The 13,804-nt window shown below is 36.0% G+C and overlaps 1 pseudogene across 1 annotated transcript; it reads left to right on the forward strand.

Annotated features, from left to right (window-relative positions):
• Nucleotides 1–937: 937 nt before the first annotated feature.
• LOC104659418 lies at nt 938–2,740 on the forward strand (annotated as a pseudogene). Its single transcript, XR_747586.2, has one exon. The product of XR_747586.2 is annotated as a 14-3-3 protein epsilon pseudogene (transcript).
• The last annotated feature ends 11,064 nt before the right edge of the window (nt 2,741–13,804 follow it).

A 13,804-nucleotide genomic window follows, 5' to 3' on the forward strand; every position in this document is an offset into this window, starting at 1 on the left:
ATCTTGTTTTCATTCACTCTCCACCATCACCCAGGCCTTAGACATCCATTAGTTTATTTTCTGTCTATCAATGAGCTTTTTATGAACTCTTATTATATGTGGAACTATAAATTATGTAGTCTTTTTGAAACCTAGTTTGTTTCCCTTAGTTTACTATTTTTGAGGTTTATTTCCAATGTAGCATGGATTATTGCTTAATTCCCTTCGATTGCTGAGGATTTTATTGCATAAATATGACACATATTTTTTCACTAGCTGATGGATATTTGGATGGTATTCCCCTTTGGCTCTTATAAACATTGCTGCTATGAACATTCACATGCAAGTCTTTGTGTGACTTAGGTTTTCATTTCCTTTGCATGTATGTGTGGAAAAAAACTTCTGGGCCATGTGGCAATTCTGTGTTTAAAATTTTGAAGAATTGCCAAATTGTTTTACAAAATGACTGCATTATTTTGCCTTTCCAGCTGCAATGCATAGAAATTCCATACTTTCCACATTTGCCGACACTTGTTATTGTCTCTTTGCTATAGCCAGTATAGTTTGTTCATTGTTATCTCATTGTGATTTGATTTTTATTTTCCTAATAGCAAAATATATTGAGCATATTTTTATGTTCATATTAGCAATTTGTATATCTTCTCTGGTGAAACATATATTCAAGTCCCTTGACCGTTTTTAATTGGTAATTTGTCCTTTTATTATTGGCATATAAGAGTTTGTTTTGGTTTTGTTTGTATTCCAGATACTAGAGCCTAAAGAAGACAGATAATTTGAAATATTGTCTCTCATTATGCAGCTTAGATTACATATTCTTCTTGGTGTATAAAAAAATGTTTTTCAATTTGGTGAAGTTTATCAGTTTCTTCTTGATTACGCTTTTTTGTTGTGTTATTTAAGAAATCATTAGTTGCCAGGGAGCGTTTGCCATAGAGTTGAGCAGTTTTCCGCCTGTGCAGGGCAAAGTCCCTGATTGAAGCGCCGCCATTTTTGCTGCCCAGCAGCGGAGCGACAGTCAGAGACACTATCCGCTTACATCCGTCTCGCAGACCCTGTGAGAGCGGCTGCTGCTGTGGATGATCGAGAGGATCTGGTACCAGGTAAAGCTGGCCGAGCAGGCTGAGCAATAGAACGTGCTCTGGAACTGAACCCGCAGTATCTTCCAAGAAATGGTGTAATCAATGAAGAAGATAGCAGGGATGGATGTGGAACTGACGATTGAAGAAATAAACCTCCTATCTGTTGCATTTAAGAATGTGATTGGAGCCAGAAAAGCCTCCTGGAGAATAATCAGCAGCATTGAACAGAAAGAAGAAAACAAGGAAGGAGAAGACAAGCTAAAAATGATTTGGGAATATCGCCAAATGATTGAGACTGAGCTAAAGTTACTCTGCTGTGACGTTCTGGATGTACTGGACAAAAACCTCATTCCAGCAGCTAACACTGGCGAGTCCAAAGTTTTCTATTATAAAATGAAAGGGGACTACCACAGGTATCTGGCAGAATTTGCCACAGAAAATGACAGGAAGGAGGCTGTGGAGAACAGCCTAGCGGCTTATAAAGCTGCTAGTGATATTGCAATGACAGAACTTCCACCAACGCATCCTATTCACTTAGGTCTTGCTCTCAATTTTTCTGTATTCTACTACGAAATTCTTAATTCCCCTGACTATGCCTGCAGGTTGGCAAAAGCAGCTTTTGATGATGCGATTGCAGAACTGGATATGCTGAGTGAAGAAAGCTATAAGGACTTCAGGCATGCAGGGTGATGATGAAGAACAGAATAAAGAAGCGCTGCAGGACGTGGAAGATGAAAATCAGTGAGACATAAAAACCAACAAGAGAAACCATCCCTTACCACCCCACTCTTCCCCATCCCGCCCATTGGAAACTCCTCATTGTCACTAAGAACTGCCAAATCTGACTTTTACATTTGGCCTCAGAATTTAGGTTCCTGCCCTGCTTTTTTGTTTGTTTGTTTTTTGTTTGTTTGTTTGTTTGTATTAACAGTTTTCAAAAGTTCTTAAAGGCAAGAATGAATTTCTGTGGATTTTACTGGTCCCAGCTTTTAGGTTCTTTAAGACACTAACAGGACCGCTAGAGGCTTTTTCAGCATTACTGTATTGTCCCCGTGCCAGATGTGGCAAGATTACCATTAGAAACGGAAATTACGTTTGAAAGCCATTAGGTGATGCTTCTAGGTGATGCAAGCGTCTAAGGAAGATGTTAATCACACTATAGAGGCATAAGTGGTATCATTTTTCAGTTTTTCTAATTGTTTAAAACGTATTTTATACCAATGTTTGAAAGTAATTCGGTGTTAGCTTGAGATGGTTAAAGATTGTTTGGGGAGGGAGTTTTGAAATGGTTTTGCTGTAAAAAGTTTTTCAAACTCTACAGAAATGTTGCTGAAAAGCATGGTGCTAGTAACAGTTCAACAATCGTGACTGCTCATTCTTGCCTACTTTTACTCTCCCACTGAAGCGGGTTAGCGTTGCAGGTGGTATGGAAAAGCCTGCATGCATGTTCAATTATTTGTTTCTACTCCTTCTCCCTCCCACTACCTGCTTCCCCTCACTCCTCCCCTCTGCTAGCTCAATCACTTCTGTTCAGTATATGTAACTTGAAGCTAATTTGTACTACTGGATATCTGACTGGAGCCACAGATACAGAATCTGTATTGTTCTTACTGAAACACAGCATGGAATTAACATTAAACTTAAATAAAACAAACCTAAATGTAAAAAATAAATAATCATTATCGAATGCAAGATTATAAAAAATTACTTCTGTGTTTCTTGTAAGAAATTTGTCATTTTAGCTCTTACATTTAGCTTTACAGCTCATATTAAGTATTTCAGTATGTGTTTGATTTGAGATGGGATCTGACTTCTTATTTTAAATGTTTATAGCCAATTTTCTTAGAAAAATTCTTGGAAAAGATGTTTCTTCTACACTTAGATTTTTTGGAGCTTTTGTGAATGTTAATTTGCCATAAATGAATGTGTTTTTAAATGGATTTTTTTTTTATTATTATTATACTTTAAGTTCTAGGGTACATGTGCATAACATGCAGGTTTGTTACATATGTATACTTATGCCATGTTGGTGTGCTGCACCCATCAACTCGTCAGCACCCATCAATTCATCATTTATATCATGTATAACTCCCCAATGCAATCCCTCCCTCCTCCCCCCTCCCCCCTCCCCATGATAGACCCCAGTGTGTGATGTTCCCCTTCCCGAGTCCAAGTGATCTCATTGTTCAGTTCCCACCTATGAGTGAGAACATGCGGTGTTTGGTTTTCTCTTCTTGTGATAGTTTGCTAAGAATGATGGTTTCCAGCTGCATCCATGTCCCTACAAAGGACGCAAACTCATCCTTTCTTATGGCTGCATAGTATTCCATGGTATATATGTGCCACATTTTCTTAATCCAGTCTGTCACAGATGGACATTTGGGTTGATTCCAAGTCTTTGCTATTGTGAATAGTGCCGCAATAAACATACGTGTACATGTGGCTTTGTAGTAGACTAATTTATAATCCTTTGGGTATATACCCAGTAGTGGGATGGCTGGGTCATATGGTACATCTAGTTCTAGATCCTTGAGGAATTGCCATACTGTTTTCCATAATGGTTGAACTAGTTTACAATCCCACCAACAGTGTAAAAGTGTTCCTATTTCTCCACATCCTCTCCAACACCTGTTGTTTCCTGACTTCTTAATGATTGCCATTCTAACTGGTGTGAGATGGTATCTCATTGTGGTTTTGATTTGCATTTCTCTGATGGCGAGTGATGATGAGCATTTTTTCATGTGTCTGTTGGCTGCATGAATATCTTCTTTTGAGAAATGTCTGTTCATATCCTTTGCCCACTTTTTGATGGGGTTGTTTGTTTTTTTCTCGTATATTTGTTTGAGTTCTTTGTAGATTCTGGATATTAGCCCTTTGTCAGATGAGTAGGTTGCAAAAATTTTCTCCCATTCTGTAGGTTGCCTGTTCACTCTGATGGTAGTTTCTTTTGCTGTGCAAAAGCTCTTTAGTTTAATTAGATCCCATTTTTCAATTTTGGCTTTTGCTGCCGTTGCTTTTGGTGTTTTAGACATGAAGTCCTTGCCCATGCCTATGTCCTGAATGGTACTACCTAGGTTTTCTTCTAGGGTTTTTATGGTATTAGGTCTAACATTTAAGTCTCTAATCCATCTTGAATTAATCTTCGTATAAGGGGTAAGGAAAAGATCCAGTTTCAGCTTTCTACTTATGGCTAGCCAATTTTCCCAGCACCATTTATTAAATAGGGAATCCTTTCCCCATTTCTTGTTTCTCTCAGGTTTGTCAAAGATCAGATGGCTGTAGATGTGCGGTATTATTTCTGAGGACTCTGTTCTGTTCCATTGGTCTATATCTCTGTTTTGGTACCAGTACCATGCTGTTTTGGTTACTGTAGCCTTGTAGTATAGTTTGAAGTCAGGTAGCGTGACGCCTCCAGCTTTGTCCTTTTGACTTAGGATTGTCTTGGCAATGCGGGCTCTTTTTTGGTTCCATATGAACTTTAAAGCAGTTTTTTCCAATTCTGTGAAGAAAGTCATTGGTAGCTTGATGGGGATGGCATTGAATCTATAAATAACCTTGGGCAGTATGGCCATTTTCACGATATTGATTCTTCCTATCCATGAGCATGGTATGTTCTTCCATTTGTTTGTGTCCTCTTTGATTTCACTGAGCAGTGGTTTGTAGTTCTCCTTGAAGAGGTCCTTTACATCCCTTGTAAGCTGGATTCCTAGGTATTTTATTCTCTTTGAAGCAATTGTGAATGGAAGTTCATTCCTGATTTGGCTCTCTGCTTGTCTGTTGCTGGTGTATAAGAATGCTTGTGATTTTTGCACATTAATTTTGTATCCTGAGACTTTGCTGAAGTTGCTTATCAGCTTAAGGAGATTTTGGGCTGAGACGATGGGGTTTTCTAAATATACAATCATGTCATCTGCAAACAGGGACAATTTGATTTCTTCTTTTCCTAACTGGATACCCTTGATTTCTTTCTCTTGCCTGATTGCCCTAGCCAGAACTTCCAACACTATGTTGAATAGGAGTGGTGAGAGAGGGCATCCCTGTCTTGTGCCAGTTTTCAAAGGGAATTTTTCCAGTTTTTGCCCATTCAGTATGATATTAGCTGTGGGTTTGTCATAAATAGCTCTTATTATTTTGAGGTACGTTCCATCAATACCGAATTTATTGAGCGTTTTCAGCATGAAGGGCTGTTGAATTTTGTCAAAAGCCTTTTCTGCATCTATTGAGACAATCATGTGGTTCTTGTCTTTGGTTCTGTTTATATGCTGGATTACGTTTATTGATTTGCGAATGTTGAACCAGCCTTGCATCCCAGGGATGAAGCCCACTTGATCATGGTGGATAAGCTTTTTGATGTGCTGCTGAATCCGGTTTGCCAGTATTTTATTGAGGATTTTTGCATCAATGTTCATCAGGGATATTGGTCTAAAATTCTCTTTTTTTGTTGTGTCTCTGCCAGGCTTTGGTATCAGGATGATGTTGGCCTCATAAAATGAGTTAGGGAGGATTCCCTCTTTTTCTATTGATTGGAATAGTTTCAGAAGGAATGGTACCAGCTCCTCCTTGTACCTCTGGTAGAATTCAGCTGTGAATCCATCTGGTCCTGGACTTTTTTTGGTGGGTAGGCTATTAATTGTTGCCTCAATTTCAGAGCCTGCTATTGGTCTATTCAGGGATTCAACTTCTTCCTGGTTTAGCCTTGGGAGAGTGTAAGTGTCCAGGAAATTATCCATTTCTTCTAGATTTTCTAGTTGATTTGCGTAGAGGCGTTTATAGTATTCTCTGATGGTAGTTTGTATTTCTGTGGGGTCAGTGGTGATATCCCCTTTATCATTTTTTATTGCATCTATTTGATTCCTCTCTCTTTTTTTCTTTATTAGCCTTGCTAGCGGTCTGTCAATTTTGTTGATCTTTTCAAAAAACCAACTCCTGGATTCATTGATTTTTTGGAGGGTTTTTTGTGTCTCTATCTCCTTCAGTTCTGCTCTGATCTTAGTTATTTCTTGCCTTCTGCTAGCTTTTGAATGTGTTTGCTCTTGCCTCTCTAGTTCTTTTAATTGTGATGTTAGAGTGTCAATTTTAGATCTTTCCTGCTTTCTCTTGTGGGCATTTTTTTTTTTTTTTTTTTTTTTTTGAGACGTTTGCTCTGTTGCCCAGGCTGGAGTGCAATGGTGGGATCTCAGCTCACTGCCACTTCCACCTCCCAGGTTCAAGCGATTCTCCTACCTCGGCCTCCCAAGTAGCTGGGATTACAGGTATGCACCACCATGCCTGGCTAATTTTTTGTATTTGTCAGTGAGATGGAATTTCACCATCTTGGCCAGGTTGGTCTCGAACTCCTGACCTTAGGTGATCCACCCACCTCAGCCTCCCAAAGTGCTAGGATTACAGACATGAACCACCTCACCCGGGTGGATCTTCAAATATATTCTATTAATTACATGAATCTATCCTAGATAATAAGAATTCATATCAAAAAGTGTAAATTGTTTTATTTTTCTTGTTAAAAACTTTTTTGTGTATTTGGTATTCTGTGCACATTTATACTGTTTTTTAAATCTTTTTTTAGAGACAGGATCTCACTCTGCCACTCAGGCTGGAGTGAGGTGGATCAATCAAAGCTCACTGTTACCTCAAATTCCAGTGCTCAAGCAATTCCACCACCTCAGCCTCCCAAGTAGGTGGGGCTACAGGCATGCACTTCCGTATCCAGCTAATTTTATCTTTTTATCCTTGTAGACACAGTACCTTCGTATGTTGCCCAGGCTGTTTTTCAACTCCAGGCCTCAAGCAGTCCTCCAATCTCAGCCTCCCAAAGCACTGGGTTTACAGGCATGAGCCACCAAGCCCAGCTTATCTATATTTGTTTTTGGGAAGAACTTGTCAATTTCCATTAGAAATAGTTTAAACTTTGAAGAGAATTTATTTAATCTGTAGATCAACCTGTGAGATATTCTAATCTTAAAAACGGTGATTTAAAACTTGATTATTTAATGTACATTAATTTATTCAGTTCTATGATTTTTGTGAATTAAAAATAGAGTATAATATATTTGTACTTCTTTTTAAAACTAACATTTCTGCTTATTGCTATTATAAATATAGTTTTTCTTTATTTCATTTTCATTGTTGATTTATTTCATCTATAACTGCAATTTAATTTTGTTTTCTGATCTTTCATTTTGTGACATTAATTAACTTGTTTATAGTTCTAGGGATATTTTATTGAACGTATGTATTTTTATATAGAAAATTATATCTGCAAAAAAGATCTTTGTTATTTTTCAATCTGGAGAACTTTTTTTATTTTTGTTGTATACTTTATTTTATTGTATAATAGCTCTAGTGTTGTGTGTTAGAAAGTATAAATTTCTTTTCAATTTTTGAAAGTTTTTTTAAACAATTGATATTATTTATTAAATATTCATTGAATTTGACACATAAGATATCAGACCCTAAACTTTTCTTTGTGGAAATATTTTTAATTAATACTTTACTTGTTACATGATTATTTGTATATACATATATATTCATATAGACTTTTTTATTTTTAATTGTTACAGACACATAATAGTGGTACATCTTTATGTAGTACATGTGATAGTTTGATACAAGCATATAATATATAATAATCAAATCAGAGGAATTAGAATATGCATCACCTAAAACATATTTCATTTATTTTTGTTACAAACATTCTCTGGGAAGTATATCTTATTTCTTAATTTTACTTTCATAATTTGTGACTACCAATTTATTTATCCCTATTTTATGGTACTCTATGTGTAATAAATGTTTAGGTAACACAAAAATAGAAATAATAATATAGAGTAAGTCTTTTGTCCAATAAATAACCCAAAGTTTTCTTTGTTGTAAGATGAAGAATATAATTATATTTTTATCCTTAATGCTTATACTTATTATTTGAGGCAATAAAAATCTCAATCTAATCCAAATTAGTAAAACTGACATATAACTTTGGCTTTTATCAAGAAGGCAGATTGAATTGACCCCATAAACTTTATGAAAATTTTTTAAAGATAAGAAATTAATTTTAATAATAGTAAATGCAAAATAATATTATATTTGAATGATAATATAGAAAAAATAACTTGATAGGTTACTACTTAGCACATATAGATGAATATATAAAGAAACTGTGATAAATATATATGTGTAAGTAATTTATCTTTAATAAAGATGAAAATTCTGCCATTTTCAGCAACATTGAAGAACCATGAAGATATTATGCTAAATGAAATAAGCCAGATACAAAAAAAATGTACTGCATGATTTTGTATTTATGTGAAATCTTTAAAAACTCAGAGTCATAGGAAGAGAATAATAATAATTATTGCAGGCTAGGATGTGGGAGGAAATGACAAGATATCAGTCAAAATAGACATACTTTCAGCTATAAAATAAATGTTGAGAAGGTAACATATAGATTGGTGACAATAGTTAATAATACTGTATACTTCAAATTTTTTCAAAATCAAATCTCAAGTAATCTCACCATACCCACTCACACACAGGCACATAAAGTATGTAAAGTGATAAATACGTTAACTAGCTTAACCGAGGTAATTAAAAAATGTATACATGTCTCAAAACATCATATTCTAAATCCTAAATATATACACTTTTAGTTTATTTTATATATCAACAAATGTAAAAAAAAGTTAAAGGTAATTAACAAGTATTATCTGGCCACATATAAACTCCATTTAGAACCATTTTCAACACCTTCTGGATTAAATAAAAAATCTAAATCCACATTATGTTTTTGATATCAGGAAAGTGCTAACGAGAGATAATGGTAATTGTAGAAAAAATCTGAATTAAGGTAAATGCTTTAACCCATTTAGCTTTATATTATATAAAACAGTAATTCTGGCTATATATTCATTGGAGTGTTTCTGAAATTTGTGCATAATACATATGTAATACATACATAGTAGTAAAAAGTAATCACACTTCACAAATTATTACAATGTGATGTATTGGGAAGGAGGTCTTCTACATGAAAAAACTTGAGATTTTGCACGAGATGATATTTTATGTCATAGACAATCTATGAGACATGTTTTACTAATGTATGCAACTGCTGCTATTTATGCTTTTCAGGAAAATAATATATATTTTAAAAATTTAATACAGATAATTAAAATTGTCAAGAAGTTAAAACAATCCATATTATGGTAAATATAGTTGAAGAAAAATATGAGAAATTCCCAGGACCAGGAGTAAATGAAGGGAATGATCCAGAGGAGTAGTCAACTTAAGAGGCACATGCTCTATTCAGACAGGACTAATCACAAGAATGTCAGATTCAGGCCGGGCGCAGTGGCTCAAGCCTGTAATCCCAGCACTTTGGGAGGCCGAGACGGGCGGATCACGAGGTCAAGAGTTTGAGACATTCCTGGCTAATACACTGAAACCCCGTCTCTACTAAAAAATACAAAAAACTAGCCGGGCGAGGTGGCGGGCGCCTGTAGTCCCAGCTACTCGGGAGGCTGAGGCAGGAGAATGGTGTAAACCCGGGAGGCGGAGCTTGCAGTGAGCTGAGATCCGGCCACTGCACTCCAGCCTGGGCGACAGAGCGAGACTCCAACTCAAAAAAAAAAAAAAAAAAAAAAGAATGTCAGATTCATGTGCATTCAACTTCCAACAAGGCAAATGGAATCAGCAAAGAAACACACAGACTGGAGACATTCCAAGTATGATATCTTCCATATGTGAAAACTAAGTTATATATTATGTTGCACACAATTAGATAAACCACCAAGATGAAGGGTCGAAAGAAATTGTATGGTACGTAAACATCAGATATTTGGCTTATGTTTAAATATTTTTCAATACAATGGAAAAACAGAAAACTAAAGTAATGGGCAATGAATAAAACCTATAAGCTTCTTAAGTCATATCTGAAAAAAAAGCAAATTGAAAATAAGCTATTACAAATGTGGTGAAGCAGTGTAATGTACAACATATGGGTTACATATTAAAATACACTGAGCTGACAAGAGGCCAATAAAATAGAATACTAAGCAAAATTGATGTAGTTACATATTTTACAGGAGGCAAATTAATAGAGAATGAAATATATTTATACATATATGAAGATTGGATTGAGAAGAAATGAACATCTAATTGCTTTACTAGACTATATGAAAAATGAAATATTTAAAGATTGGTGATTAAACAGTTTCTAAAACTGAAAACCTTTAAATCCTTTAAAAGTTTAGAAGTGTAATATATCAAAAAGAGATTAAAGCATTCTTAAGTAAAGTGATAGTTTGGCTATTAGGATTAGTACTGCAATAAACATGGTAGTAATGTCGCCTCCTTGACATACTGATTTTATTTCCTTTTGGTATATACCCAGTATTGAAATTGCTGAATCATAGGGTAGTTCTATTTTTAATTTTTGGAAGAATCTACATACTGTTTTTTCTAAAACATAGTAATCTGTCATTCACAGCAACATGGATGTACCTGGAGGACATTATGTTAAGTAAAATATGCCAAGCATAGAAAGACAAACACCATATTATACCATTTTTATGTAAAATTTAAAGCTGATCTCATGGAAGTGGAGTAAAATGGTGGTTATCAGAGGCTGGAAAGGATGTGGGGAGGAAGAGATGAGAACAGGTTTGCCAATGAATGCAACATTATCATTTAAAAGAAAGAATAGGCAGGGCGTGGTGACTCACACCTGTAATCCTACGACTTTGGGAGAGAGACAGAGTCAGGTGGATCACCTGAGGCCAGGAGTTCGAGACCAGCCTGGCCAAACATGGTGAAACCTTGTCTCTACAAAAAACGCAAAAATTAGCCAGTCATGGTGGCGAGTGCCTGTAATCCTGGCTACATGGGAGGCTGAGACACAAGAATTGCTTGAACCCTGAAGGCGGAGGTTGTAGTGAGCAGAGATTGTGCAACTGCACTCCAACCTGGGTAACAGAGCAAGACTCTGTCTCAAAAAAAAAAAAAAAAAAAAAAAAAAAAAATTCAAAAAATTTAAAAATAACAAAAAGAATAATTTTTGTGTTACATTACACAAAGTAGGGTGACTATAACTAATAATAATATGTTATTATATAGGTTAAGTTAGCTAGAAGAGAGAATTTTGCATGTTATCCGCACAGAGGAATAACAAATGTTAAAAACAATGGCTATGTTAATTATTCTGGTTTTATTATACAATGAATAAATGCACTGAAATATCACACTGTATCCCATAAATGTATACAATTATATGTCAATTTTAAATAAAATAAACCTTAATTTTAAAAAAGGTCAAACTTCATAACACCAATACAAAGAAAAAGCTCATAAAAGCAGTGAGAGCAAAATGTCTCCCCTTTGTATAAGCCAGAAAACAGAAAAAAAAGTTGATAAAATGTTAAAGTAAAAGCTTCTACGTGGCATAGAAAATAATCAACAGAGTGAAAAAACAAACTACAGGCCAGGCGCGGTGGCTCACGCCTGAAATCTCAGCACTTTGGGAGGCTGAGGTGGTGGACCACTTGAGGTCAGGAGTTTGCAACCAGCCTGGCCAACTTGGTGAAGCCCCTCTCTACTAACAATACAAAAAATTAGCTGGTCATCATGGCAGGTGCCTGTAGTCCCAGCTGCTGGGGAGGCTGAGGCAGGAGAATCACTTGAGCCCAGGAGATGGAGGTTGCAGTGAGCTGAGATCGCGCCACTGCACTCCAGCCTGGGCAAAAAGAGCGAGACTCTGTCTAAAAAAAAAAGACAAACTACAGAATGGAAGAAAACGTGCAAACTGTGCATCTGACAAGGGGTTAACATCCAAAATATATAAGGGACTCAAATAACACAACAGCAGAAATAATAATAATAATCACTCAATTTTAAAATGAGCGAAAACCTGAATAGATATTTCTCAAAACAAGATATATATATAGTTGACAGGTGTATGAAAACATGCCAAAATCATTAGTCATCGGGGAAATGTAAAAGTAATATAGTTATTACCTCATTTAAATTAGCATGGTCATTATCAAGAAGACAAAAGATAGCAAATGTTGGCAATATGTGGAGAGAAGGAAACCCTTATGCACCATTGAGACTAAAATGGTTATAAAATATAAAATAGTTACTAAGTGCTGAAGTGATTAGAGGGGAGAGGAGGACAAAAAATGTTGGCCAAAAGGAATATAATTATATCAGAGAAATAAATTTAACCCTGTTTTTTAAACAGCAAGGTGGCTATAGTTACTTATGAGATTGTACAGTCTTGAAAAGTGCAAAGATGGTGGATGTTAAGTGTTCTCACCACAAAATAATAACTTAGATAATGCATTTGTTAATTAGCTAAATTTAATTATTTTACAATCCATATGTACTTTGAAACCTTGTGTTGTGCATAATAAACTTGTACAATGTTATCTTCAATTAAAAATAAATTTTAAAAGCATGCTTAGAAAAATTATTCAGCTGGGTGCAGTGGCTCACACCTGTAATCCCAGCACTTTGGGAGGCCAAGGAGAGCGAATTACCTGAGGTCAAGAGTTCAAGAACAGCCTGACCAACATGGAGAAACTCCGTCTCTAATAAAATACAAAATTAGCCCTGTGTGGTGGCACATGCCTGTAATCCCAGCTACTGGGGAGGCTGAGGCAGGAGAATCCCTTGAACCTGGGAGTGGAGGTTGCAGTGAGCCAAAATCTCACCTTTGCACTCCAGCCTGACAACAAGAGCACAATTCCATCTCAAAATATGTATATATTTTGTCAAAATTAATAACCCTGAGTGATATGCTTGCTAATAGAAGTAACTCAAGCATACGCTCAGAAAAATGATGTTTTCCTTGCCAGGCACAGTGGCTCACACCTATAATCCCAGCACTTTGGGAGGCCAAGGTGGGCAGATCATTTGAGGTCAGAAGTTCGAGACCAGCCTGGCCAACATGGTGAAACCCTGTCTACTAAAAACACAAAACTTAGCCAGGCGTGGTGGCAGGCACCTGTAATATCAGCTCCTTAGGAGGCTGAGGCAGGAGAATCACTTGAACCTGAGAGGCGGAGGCTGCAGTGAGCCGAGATCATGCCACTGCACTCCAGCTTGGGAGACAAGAGCGAAACTCCATCTTAAAAAAAAAAAAAAAGAAAATGTTTTCCTGTATAAAGATAAAATTAAAATTAAGTAGTGAGAGACATGCTTTGGACTATTAAATCATGGGGGACCCTGAACAGAGAACAACATATAGTTCTTAGCACCAGGAAATTAAAAAAAAAAAAAATTGAGATAGGCCGGGTGCAGTGGCTCACACCTGTAATTTCAGCACTTTGAGAGCCTGAAGTAGGCTGATCACTTGAGGTCAGTAGTTCAAGACCAGCCTGGCAAACATGGCTAAACCCTGTCTTTAATAAAAAAAAAAAAAAAAAAAAAAAAAAAAAAAAAAAAAAAAAAAAAAAAAAAAACAAATTAGCTGATCATGGTGACACATAACTGTAATCCCAGCTACTCTAGAAGTCGAAACAGGAGAATTGCTTGAACACAGGAGGCAGAGGCTGCAATGAGCCGAGATTGCACCATTGTATTCCAGCCTGGGCAACAGAGTGAGACTCCATCTCAAAAAAAAAAAAAAATAGATATTACAAAAGTGAAATTCCATGTTTTATTTAAATCAGATAGCAAATTCTGTGTTTTTAAATAATTGATGACAGCAAAATAATTTTTAGGAAATTTTATCA

The sequence above is a fragment of the Rhinopithecus roxellana genome, chromosome 6 (genome assembly GCF_007565055.1).
Source record: "Rhinopithecus roxellana isolate Shanxi Qingling chromosome 6, ASM756505v1, whole genome shotgun sequence".
Classification (NCBI taxonomy): domain Eukaryota; kingdom Metazoa; phylum Chordata; class Mammalia; order Primates; family Cercopithecidae; genus Rhinopithecus; species Rhinopithecus roxellana.